Here is a 13,142-nt window from a genome sequence, read left to right as displayed (position 1 = left end):
TACGTATGCTGCAAACATCAATTTAGGTTACTTTTTTATACTTAACAAAATATTCTTACGAGTTAATAATATATTCGCGTGTATAAGAGTTTCTCATTAGATAGTTATCTGTAGAAGAGAGAAAAGCAAGGGCATATAGAATTTAAAAGATTATCGGAAAGAGAAAAATTGTCTACTTCAGGCTTTTACAGTCAACGTAGAGTGTATTTCAGGAAACGATTGCAGAGGGTGCCAGAATTCTCGCCCCGGAAAATTGAATTCTCCGCTTTCGCTCCCATCCATGAATTTCGTCATCATAAAACAATGGACATAATTTTGAATCCCGTATTATTCACAGTTCAAAAACTTTTCTTCCGTATTGTTTTTCATCTGTAGTTTTCCGCACAGGCGCATCAATAAATTTATGCACGAATAGCCAAAGCGTGATTTACTGTTCATCGATAAAATCCGAGATTGAAATTCGTATAGAATATACATATTGCAGAGAAAAAGAATATGATAACATAAATGCACAGTCAGACGAGGGGAAATTATATAAATTATCATAAATATGCACATCGTGTACAGTGCAAGAAATTAAAAAATTATTATCCCTATATATCATAACATTCTTGTTTCGGCAGCTAACGATTTAACGAACGGTATAATTTATTTCCACTGCGAATCTGCGAGTTGACGTGCCGCATTTAAAAGTGCCTTCTATAATTCCGCGATGTGGTGTGACTGGTGTGGCGTATTGATTTTTAAGAGGGAAACGAGGAAAGTGCGGTGAAGTCGCGACGACGACGGGCAACACGTAAAGTCGCGAGGGCATTTGTTAATATCGTAATATTGATTATTTTTAATGAGGATGCCGTGGTAAAATGCTCGAGCAATTGAATAGACTACACCACCTCAGCTCCTACACCCGTAATAAGTTTTATTAAGACAAGAATAATACTCGACTATTGAGATTTTCTTTGTACAAATTACTTTCAAGATGTTTACGGATAAGATGCGGTACTTCCGATAATATTACGTGCGTGCAATATTTGTTCGATATTTCACTCAAAGGTGTGAAATAATATTTACGTGAAAAAGACTCACGCCATCGATAGAATTTTGTTAAGATACGTGTAGAATAAAATTTCACATTTCTTTATTAAACAACTTTCATGTCATATATATAACGAAATGTTTGTTGTGTTATTTAGAATGAAATATATTTAATGAAATTATAATTATTAGGGTTTTCCTAAAAATACGTCTCTCTTTTTCACAAATTTTCTCTTGATAATTTTTCTGTTAATCGTAATATTGGCCCTAAACTGATAAATGTTTTACACTTTTATTTATATATTATTGTTAGTATATAAAATTTAATTCAAGCTTACTCATTTAAATTGAAAACGTACATACATATACGTTTATAACATATATTTTATGTATGAGCTATAAAATAGGGATTTTTCTGTGGCAGATGCAGGTTTCATAAAAAAAACTGCTTTCATAAATTTTTCAGAAGAAGCCAAAACATGTAAATTATAGACCGTCATTTCTAGCAAATGTGATATTAACAATATAAAATTTTTAATATAAACATATACATGTACCATTTGAAAGAGAAGGGAATAAAAAAAAGGTAGAGCGCTGATATAGGAAACTGACAGCGTATGTATGTATGTATGTATGTATGTATGTATGTAAAGCTTATTAAAAAATATAGGGTTGAATGTAAATCCTATTCAAGCAAACTTGAATTCGCGCTGTCTTCTGTCAGCGTTATCCGCTTTCACATAAAATTTATGACAGAAGAGACCTCGTGTGCACAATGTATGATTTTTGGTCACGACAATATACATATTCGGAGTTTGTTGCATCAACACAGTCTATTCATCTCGACATTGCGATTGTTTCGCAGTTTTAATATCCAAGAATGCTTTAGAAGCTGTGGCGAAGAATGAGAGACGGAGCTTGGTTGCATTTTAATCCTTCCTATATCAGTGCGGTCTACGAAGATGTGCATCCATCCTTCGTAGCCGGGGGGTGAATCCCGGATCTCCGTGGGGAAGTGATCAAAGCATATTGAATATGAGTTTCATCCGGTTGACTTGCCCGCACAGAGCTCGCCTTCCTCGTCCTGCGTGAAGAAGGATAAGAGGAAGTGGAGCAGGCAGCATCTGCGGGGAAAACTGTCCGGCGAATTAAGTGCTGCAACAATTCCCGTAAATTGAGAGAAGTGGATTTGACAGAGGAAGCGATTAAGGGATCGATCCAAAAACTCGCGGATATCGACATTCAGTTCGAGACATAGTCGTTACTCGGTGGATTATTAATTGAAAGAGGGATATACGGGGAGATTGATTAAATTTAAAATTATGATCACTGGGGTAAAATCTCCTGTCCAGGATAATTCTCGCATTTATTACGAACGGATTTAGCAACTTTATTATGCATCACTAAGTGACGCTCAATAACCAACAAGTATCTTTTATTATTGCTGCAGGCCTTTCCCGAGATAGAGATGATATGCGACAATGATTGCTTTAACAAGTGATCGACATCTGTTTCACTTTAAACTATCCTTTAAACTATTGACATTGCTTCACAGGCACGTACAATCACTACAATCACTAGTGCATTCTAAACGTATTGTGTAGCTTTCAATCACCATGTTAACCCCTAAAGGCAATTTGGCATTGTGATATAACAATTACTTCTTCAATTACTAAATACCTGATTAACACGATAGATCAATGATCGCAAGAGACGCAATAGCAATCATAATGGATGCCGTGTATATAAGTACATAGTCTATCTTACAGCATTTTCAAAACTAAATTTGCACCTGTGAACGTGCTGAAATCACATTGTCTCACAATTCCTCGGAACATACGCCGAGAAAATATTGATTTTATTTATTCGAAAATAAGAATTTACGTATATTTAAAAGAAGAAAAACATGATAGATTATATACGAATCTCGTTCCAATAGATTTTCAATCGTAACATATTATAGATTTCCATTAGAGGGACGAAACTCGATTTCGCGTCGAGGCGAAGAAAAGCGGATGTGTTGGTATCAGGAGCGTTAAAATAATAAAATGGCAAAAGGAACAGACGTTCCTGCGAAAGGTATCCGCAAAAGTCGCTCGAACTTGCCGTGTACTCCATACCGGTTCTCTGACCACCTTCTCGTCTCCGCAAACTACAGCCGCTGCCGTGAAACTCTATAGAAAAGAGGATGTAGGGGTAAAGAGCACGTTATCCAGGCTGCGCGTGTGTGTGACTTTTAAACCACTCACCGTACAAGTTGACTTTTATTTGAACGAAGTATCAACAGGTATCGACCCGAGTCTCTCTTCCCCTACAGTATACATCTAGCAGCTCCGAGAACCTTCCTCTTCTCGTGCACCCTATACCTTCATCTTCCTCAGGCAGTCCGGCGCCAGGGCTATTCCCTAGTGATGAAAATCGCAGGACGCTATAGAGAAGTCGTTGCCGCACGGCACCGAGACTCTTTAGAAATTAACAGCACGTTGTTGGGTTGATTCTCGTGGATAGCGCGGACGAATAGCCTAGCATCTAACACATTTCTCTCCCGTTCGCGTTCGGGGATTTTCGTTTCAACCGCCTCCTCGTTTTATCGGCGAAGTCGGGCGCCGTTCGTCTTTCGTTCTACCTCGTTCCGCACCCTCCTTTTCCCCCGAGAGCAAGGAAATTGGTTACTCTTACTCGCCGACGATATTCCCTCTTTTTTTTTCTCATCGGCCAAGCAAGGTGGTATTCGGCACGACCGCTCCGCGCGCGCACGTATGATCGTCTTATTTTCTTTCGGTACACTCGTCGAAAAGCTCCTGAGAATGGCGTACTACGCGAATCCGCATGCTATTCATGCGGGACTGGGGTTGCTTTTAATTTAATATAATCTTTGAGATGGATTCGCGGCATGTTTATTCTGCCCGACCCGCCATAGGTTCAAAACAGGTAACTTTGATTGAATCGCGGGATACTGTGATCGAGATTGGTTGACCTAGCGAATTGAAGAAGAGAATGGAAGATGTTATCAGATGGAGGAAAAACGGCTTAGTCGTTTAGCCGAGGGTCTTACCTCGTAAAGTGCTGTAAATATTATACCTGATTGCGAGAGGCTTTGCATTGAGATTTATTTCTTGATACAATCAATCAATACAGGTTCAATTTAAATTCTCTTTCAAAAATTGATGAACTGTGTTTCCCACATAAGAAATAAAAAAAACTGGGTCACTTTCAAATCGATATTTTTTTCTGCAAATGATGCATTATGGAATAATCGATGCGGACGTTAGGAAAAACCATGATCGTCAATATCCATTATTTATCAACCGATAAGTGATTTTGCTATCGTGTTAGTTATTTCAGTATCTTATCTATCTATTATTCGAATGACGTCATGAGAAACGCTGCTTTATCAATAAATTATTGATCAGTGTCGTGTAATAATCTCAATAGCCATACCAAATATTTATAGAGACCTAAACATATAAAAGAAACAACAGCATACGTTGTGATTTGGAAATAATATTTCAGACCACAAGTTTATCTTAATGCGCGACACTATATGGAATTGGAAAGACAATTTTTGCATAAAAAATGAAGAAACCAATTTTATATTACAAGAGGAGAGATTTTTACACCTTGGGCAAACGTGCTTTTAGTGACCGAATCATTTTAAAATTTCCACCGTAGTTATAAAGTCGTTCCAGACGAAGCTATCCATAGCAATTTCTAGTGGCATTCCAACAAAATCCGAAGTCGATCCGGAGATTTCGAGGCTCGGCAGAAAGGCGTTTAAATCCATGGTCGATATTCCGATCGGATGAGCGGATGGCTCGAATGTAGGCAGTGATGGGGGTACGATTGGAGGTGAAAACCAGGGGTAATCCCGGGGATTATTCTCTCTGATCCCAGACCAAATATGTGTTCAACGGATGTCCGCTAACCACCACTACCGCTACCGCTACAGCATCCTTCCAGTAACTTCGCCTTCCATTCCCTGCCATTCTCATTATCGTTTCACGATCTTACATGATATAGGGTGCAAATGTCTTCCCGCTCTACGTGCGTGACGTCGCACGAAAGCAGACGCCGTTAGTGAAAATTGTTCACTAAAGTAATTATGCGAGGCAAGTATCGACAGGGCGGACTTCGGATGAGAGCCGTGGAACTTTGAGCGCCTGTTCAGATACTTGTACACAAGCCGATGGTGTCAGTATGCTAAGATATGGCGTATGTCTGGTGTTGGCATAAAGTAATTAAATCTTCACGAATTTGCAGTAATATGTGAATAATGAGAACGCTCTTTTACATACAGTCGGGGCAGTTACAACTTTTACAAATGTTAAGATGTTTCTCACTTGATTTAGTACGACGGAACAAATTGTTTTTTAATACATCATTTGTTTCGAAATTTAGATTTCGAAAGGTTAATTACAGTAGGATTGAAATCTCGTTTGCCGTAGCAGTAATCGATTCACGCGCACAACGGATATTGTTAATGTCACGTTTTCCGATCGATCGCTCGTATACACCGAGTTGCACCGTAACGGCGGGGAAATGTAAAATTTTGCTCACTACTCATGGGGCTTGTGCCGTCGCGCGCTGGTCGGACAAGCGACTGGCCGAGTTGTCGGTGTTGACCAAGGAGAAGTTGGTTGCACCATTATTTAGCGTTTGAATGCCCGATAAGAGAAATCGCGGCTGTTTCGGACAGACATTGTTTGGCCACGGACAGCCCACGTACATGCACGCAGTGGTACTAGCTCCTCTTGCACAGATTTACGCGATGGTGTGTTCACTCCGTTTCTCTCTCTCTCTCTCTCTCTCTCTCTCTCTCTCTCTCTCACACACACACACACACACACACACGCGCGCGCGCGCATCCATTCTTGCATTGCTCTCTCCATGAACTTCTCTTCTACTGTATCCTGGTCTCTTTTTGACTACAAAGTTCGTATATTTATTTTCCTTTTGTCTTTCTTGTAATCTCTTTCTACTCTTGTTTCATTTCCATCACTCTCTTGTTCGTTCTTTCACCCTATCTTTCGCTCACACTTTCCCAATTTTTTAACTTTCGAACGCGAAATAAACGTTAGTACGTGTGATTTGTAATAGTATGCATATACAGGGTGTACTAAAACCACCGGATACCCTTTTAATCATAAATTCTTTAGAAACTTTCAAGACAAAAATTCTAATACAAAAATGTCGAGGCTATAAGAGTTTTTAAATAATAAGCGATTACATTTCACAAATGACAGGCCTGAGATTTCGCGCGCTCAGGTACGGCGACACGACGAGTGATAAAGGTGTTCCTACGAATATTGCCCTTTTTAGCATAGTGACAACTTTCACAACAGACTTAACGATTCATTCTCGAATTAATTGTTCCTCTTGTTATCTTTAACCATTTCTTTTGTTAACTTTGTGTAACGTCTTATTAATAAAAGGAAGGGGTTCACTATGATGAGCATCTTGATCAGACTGATATCCTTCGACTTAGTTGATCTCCGATATTCTGAGTGAACTTGGAATTTTCAGTTAGATTCAATCTAGTCTCCTGCCTCTCTTTATCCTCAAGTTTTCAAAATAACCGGATCATCGTCTTCCCAAATATTTTCTGTCCCGTTAAACGGTGACTTTGGTTCTCGCTCGCTCGCGAAACACATAGGAACACTTTTATCACTCGTCATGTCGCCGTGCCTAAACGCGCGAAATCTCAGACCTGTCATTTGTGAAATATAATCGCTTATTATTTAAAAACTATCATAGCCTCGACATTTTTTTATTAGAATTTTCCTCTTGAAATTTTCTAAGGAATCTGCGATTAAAAAGATATCCAGTGTTTTTAGTACACCCTGTATAATATTGTATGGTATCATACATATATGGTAGACTATAATGTATATTTTTAATATATTACTACTAATATAATCAATATAAATAAATTAGTCAAAACGTCAAGATATATGTGTTTTTTAAAATGATATAATTAGCTACATTTTAGAACATTAAAATGAGAAAGAAAATTGTGTCTGTGAAATAAAACCATTCAAGATATGTTAATGTGTGACGATAAAGTTATTATAGAATCGTATTATCATTAAAATCAGATTAACTCAGACTTCTGGCAATTTCCGCATTTAATTGAGTAAAGTGGTCATGCAAATTTAATGAGATGTAATCGAGTTATCGGGGATGATTTTCGATACGTTTTCTTTGCGCAGAAATTTTCAGCTGTAATATGATAGTCGAATAAGAGATTCCACCGCGAATTTTGGGGGTGTTTAATGATTAACGAGAAATTATGGATACATAATTACTGGCGCGCTATGTACAACAACGACGATCGTTATCTCTTTCAAAGATAAGATGTGTCGGATCGGTAATGATACAGTAGAAAGCAATAATCCACTCTGTCGAATACCTTAGGCGGCTCGTTGCTACAGTGCATTTGGCCTGTCTATTACTCAGGTCTCCCGGCACGGGACATTAGGACACTATTGGTACATTATCAGCGGGCATTAATACCGGCAGCCGCCTCGCACTATCGCGTTGCACGCTAAGATAATTACGGAGTGAAATATCGTCCGGTAAGGCAACATCGCCAGTTACGACCACGTTGGGACCACGCTTGTTCCCGTACCTCCTTTGACCCCCGCAACCTCCACGGTGTTTCTCTCGCGCTCCGACCGCCGGCAGCCGGGCGTCTACCTCTCTTTTTCCACCACCGGGGTTCGTGTCTTCTCCTCGTATTCCCCGCTCGTTTCCTCGATTCTTCTTCCACTCTTGCCGCCTGGCACCTTCCTCACGAACGTGGATTTCGGTGGAGCTTTCCCGGTCTGACGATTTCAATTTGTCGACCGGAAGGAAGAAGAGCGGAACTCATTCGAACCGCGGAGAGCCGCCGCTGGTGCCGGAGTGAGCGTGGCTAGTTTTATCCTTGGACCCTATATCCGTCCTCTCTTTATCTCCTTTTCGCTTTCGCTCGTCCCTCTTGCTGACTACCCGTTTCACAAACCTATCCCTCTCTCCCTTCTAGTTTTCACTTATTTTTATTCTCATTTTTGTTTCTCTCTCTCTCTCTCTCTCTTTCTCTTTTGTCTCTCTCCTCGAATCGCGCGATGGAAAATCGGTTGCTCCGAGGCTGCTACGGATCAACGAAACTATAAGACGCGAGTACAAGAGGTTGAAAGGGACTGGAAATTTCGTCAGGTTGTTTCGATATCGTCGAAATAGTTGGCAGATGGTAGTAACAAGGGTGAGAAGCGCGCGAGAGGTGTGAGCTGATAGACGACAGCGCACGCCAGAGGGAGAACAAGACGGGACTGCCGCAATGGGGAAAGAGCATGAGGGGGCAAGAGTGACGCGAAGAGAGCGTCAGTTCTCAGGGGTTGATTTACACTTCAACCTACATCCAATGCAGCCAACCTATATACGAAACTCGTCAAGTTTCTCTACCATGCTCCCTGGAGTCGATAACTCGAGGATACCAAACTCTTAGCCGTGATGGTATATGATGCCCGGCTAAGGCAATAGCTTGTTGCCCGGTAGTCCGGCATCAACGACTGTCCACTATGTCTTCGAACTAGTTCCGGTTACATTGGCGATAATGTGCTCGACAACTTGCTAAAGAGCGAGGTCGCTAACAACAAATTAACACGGGCGTTATGTCTGGTCTCAACGGGAAATTATTACCTTCGGAGATGCAGTTCGCCATCTACTTAGGGACAATTTGTGATCGTACCTTGAAGTTAAAGCGGTATACGTTAATTCTGTCGTTTAAGAGAGTGCCGTTTAATTAAATTAAATCCTGAAAGAAAGGAATCTGTAATATGACTTTCGTGGAAACGAGATAGATTGTAAGTTCATCGAATAACGTCGAGCAATTTGCGTTACCAGCCGCGTTTTTATTCGGTTACTTGGGTCTATCTGTTGGAAATTTCTCATTCGGAGTTAATTAGTCAGTTAATTAAAGCTACATAGAATTATTGCACAAAGCAAAGAAACTTGATTTCAAATAATCCAACAAGCATCTCAAACTGTTGAAACTATTGATCAGATATGAAATAAAGCATATAAAAATTATTAGCGGCAATCAGTAAGAAGGGAGATAAACTATTAATGTCGAAATACATAAAATTATTTTCTTAGCCTTATAAAAAATATTGACATTCCGTCATTATTGGTACAGTATTAATAAAAAATAATTTTCTTTTAAACAGTAACTCATCACAATTTCTTTCAAAGCTTATGCGTAGTACCTTCCTACAAAACACCATCGCTCTTCTAATCATAGTATTAATAACAATAAAAGCGTAAATCTTTTATAAGCAAATGTGTAAGACTTATAATTAAATAGCCTCTCAATTTTTATGCTCAAAAAACACACCAACGGACATGCAGAAGCTGGTACAGGAGATTGTGAATGTATGAGCTCGTTTGCCGAACAATTTAGAAGATACCACCTAAACGTAAAAGTGCGAGAAGATACGAGGCGCATAAATAATAGATTTTTAATCCGAGTCCACAAGGAAAAATGAACCACCCTAGGAAGCGACTCCCGATTCATTTTCCTTTTCATGAGGCCTGCGGAGAGGCCAGGGCGAAGAGCGAATATGTATGTTCCTTTTTTACTCGGGACGTAGGAGAGATTAAGATTTCAGCTATTCTCCGCCGAGCTTCTCTGACGTTTACGCGCCTGCTGAATCGCAAAGGTACGGCGCTGCCTGAATTCTATTATACTAGCGAAAATCGATGACAGAGAATTTGGAAAAAGCTTTATTTTCAGCATTTTGTACTTCTTGTTTAGAATTGTCATGTTTAAATGCGATCCTCAATGTTGAGGCAACGTTGATAAATACTTGAAAAATGTTTGTTAGACATTCTTCCTTATAATACAAAATTATTAGAAACCTTTTGCTTGACGAATTTATGAGGCCTCTTCACAGAAGTGTTTTCGTATTTATCAAAATTTATTCCTTTTTGCGCTTTCTATAGATATTAATATATTATTTGTAATAATGTGCCTCCCTTTGCAACATCTGAACATTTATTTTGCTCTATCACGTCCAATCGAAATTTCAGTTTTCGCGTTTGCGGACGTGCGTATGAAATCGAATAGATTTCTGTCGTAAAACGAGTATCAGTTTACACGGCTCTGCGGCAATACGTTTTGAGGGGCATAAATGTCGCGAAGAAGATTGGAAGTGCTGCCAAGGGAGAGTGTGGATGTGTACTTGGAACACAACAGCAGGGTCGCTCTTAGCAGAACGCGTATAAGAAAGGTATGGCATATTGAAACAAACCAGGATCGAGGGTCGCCATAGGAATGGGACGTATGTAGCTTTAGTCTCGAGAGATTCGCATTCATTCGCCGTCCTCTGTAAATCACCCTCAAGTCTTGATCCCTTCAAACTCGTATCCAGCATATCGTGATCTTATATAAGATGCATCAGTGTAGAAAAGAATAGTGACAAATTCGCTAACCCGAGTAGATAAGGTGCCGGGTCGGTTAGGCCGATTTGTGTCTCCGACGCATTGCTCGGAATAAGAATATTCCTCTGTGAAGAACGACGTCACATCTGGAAATAGAGAAGTCGATCGATTGACTTATCAAAAATCAATATCGATTGCCCCGCGAGGAACGTTGACAAATGAAGCGATATGTTAGAATGGGATATAAGTTAAGTGGCACAAAGTGGCACTTCCATGCGTGGCGTTTCAAGATGTGCACGTATACGATTCGCACAAGTGGAGTAACTTTTGATATATGCAGTCCCAGTGTTGAGAATAACTTGATGTTTGTTGTACTACTATATCGGAGCACGTGTAAGCGCGTGAATTTAAAGAGAACTATCTAACAATAAGTATGCATACCCGAGAGTTGAATAAAGCTGCGCATAAATTCCACAATTCACTCGCCCATACCATCCGTGCATACCTATACGCGCAACTTTTCAATTGAAAAATAATTTATCTAAATGCTTCTGTTGCCCTCGGGATACGGCTGCTTCAGGTGCCAAAGAATTATATCCTCAGTGCAGAAGCCTTAAGCTCCAAAGACATAGAAACATACAACATAATTCTCCCGTATACCTATATCATACAAATCCGATAAATGAATATCAGTAGTTCCCATAACTCGTCGTTTAATCCAATGACAAATGTAAGTAGCTTCCATAAACTTCGCATGTTCCTAGCGTTTTATGAATTTGCATTAAAGCTTTCTGTGACGTGATCCCATTCCGAATGGCTCGATCCGCAGACACGTTGAGCTATGCTTAAACAGCGCCATAGATTTTTCGGCTTCGAACCATTTGAGCGTTCCCGTGTGTTCGTAGCGCGAGAACCGAAGCCAATGTGTTCTCGGCGAGAGAAAGTCGTTTCAGTTCGCGTTTCAGGACTGGTATTGGTTCCAGTTATGTAGGTACAGATGGGCTAGCGCGCACGGTCGACGGGGCACAAATATATCTATATAGCTGTGCAAACTCTCCGCTATTGCAGGAAGAGCGAATGGGCTAGGGAAGGCCGGAACGGAGGGCGAAGAGTACAGGTGTGGGTGTGTGTATGTGTGTGTGCCATTTGTGAATGTCACTGTGTAACACAGAGCCGCGGCTGGACATGAGGGACGGAGAAACTGTGAAATACACGGCTCAATACTTCGCTGGTGCACGCTTTGTCGCGGTCAGCCCCAAACTCACCCGCAATTCTAATTGTTACATGAGGCATCGGGCGCCTCGAATATATGTCGATACACGGTGGCGCGAAAAAAAAAACTATCAGGCAGAGATAACTGGACGCGTCGCGGTTGGTGTATCCGGAAGTAACGTTGTTACCCGTAAGTGTTGTGTCGACGTAAATTCTACCGTTACACTCGGTTACCCACGGCGAAGGTGAAAATTGGAAATTGAAACGAGTATTCTATGATGCAATAGGTGTTTTTCTCTTATGGCACGAGATTATCCTACTTGAAATAATTATTTTATGGCGTACAAATGTAAGTCATTACTATAAAATAATTATACAATTAGAATATAGAAAAAGTGTAAAATGTCTACAAGGGGACACAAATTATTTTAAATTTTACAAATTTATTAAGCGTGTAAGTAGAAATAATCTCTTATAATATTATTAAATAAACCTTGGTTCTTTTGTTATTAAATAAATAGTGACGTCGTTTTTTTATATTGCTTTCTCCTAGAAATATTTTCTTCTAGACATAACGTTTTACGTATTCACAAAAATTATAGATATTTAATTATGTCAGCCATATGCATAGATTCTTCATACTTAATGTCGTCCTCGAAATATAAATCTCAATATTTGAAGCTGCCATATTCCTTACATCGCGTATATACTTATACCTGTACCAATTTATTTCATGTCGGCTCCATTTATTTCAACCTGTTGATAGGTAGGAATTCATGTATGCCAGTATGATCTCAGTAGTACTTTTGTAACATATATTCTGACAGTACCTTCCTAACATACGCTGACGACATGATTCATGGCTGTGCGAGTAAATTGAGGAAAAAAGAAACTCGCCAGATTATATAGTGTAAAATTACAATCATACATATGTGATATTGATAAGCATGAATTCCCAAGAATGTGACAGTTATTGGAAATGTATCATTGCATTCGTGTTATTGAAATATCGAGACAGCTTTGCATACATTATTTTAAAAGGAAAAAAATGAATCTTGTCTCTTCCTTTATGTTTCTCTCCAATATATATTTGAAGAGTAATAAATAAATACATTCTCTACGGCAGTTATCCATTCCTGTCGTATATCTGTACATTGAATACTACTGGCTCGCTTCAAAATGCTACATGAACAATTAATTGCGGGTATATCTACGTGAGTTACAACTTAGTTAGGTAACAGCTACCGTGCAAATTTCCATGTTATGTAAATATCTATTTTCATAGAATTAAATTGTGTGTATATATAATATGAAATGAAGAGAAATGACTGTGAAAACTACAAAAAGAAATACTATGCTATGATATTGAAAATACATTATACAAAGTAACATTATATTATTTATTAACTTTAATTGAACATACATTCTACGATACAGAAATAGTGAAAGAATACAATGTATTCAATAAATCTTCT

At 39.3% G+C, this 13,142-nt stretch overlaps 1 protein-coding gene and 1 long non-coding RNA gene across 10 annotated transcripts in view; both read right to left on the bottom strand.

The window, feature by feature from the left end:
• LOC105567998 (nucleolysin TIA-1) overlaps positions 1 to 13,142 on the bottom strand; it is a 166,056-nt gene that overhangs the window by 62,582 nt on the left and 90,332 nt on the right. The gene's annotated exons all lie outside the window — the stretch shown is intronic.
• LOC105567996 lies at positions 2,376 to 3,516 on the bottom strand. Its single transcript, XR_001009411.1, has 2 exons — positions 3,285 to 3,516; positions 2,376 to 3,209 (listed from the first exon to the last, which is right to left on the bottom strand). It is a non-coding gene; the product is annotated as an uncharacterized LOC105567996 (long non-coding RNA).

This window comes from Vollenhovia emeryi, unplaced genomic scaffold, assembly GCF_000949405.1.
Source record: "Vollenhovia emeryi isolate VEMERY1.0 unplaced genomic scaffold, V.emery_V1.0 DF939132.1, whole genome shotgun sequence".
NCBI classification, from domain to species: Eukaryota; Metazoa; Arthropoda; class Insecta; order Hymenoptera; family Formicidae; genus Vollenhovia; species Vollenhovia emeryi.
This window is presented reverse-complemented; position numbering and strand designations above follow the sequence as displayed.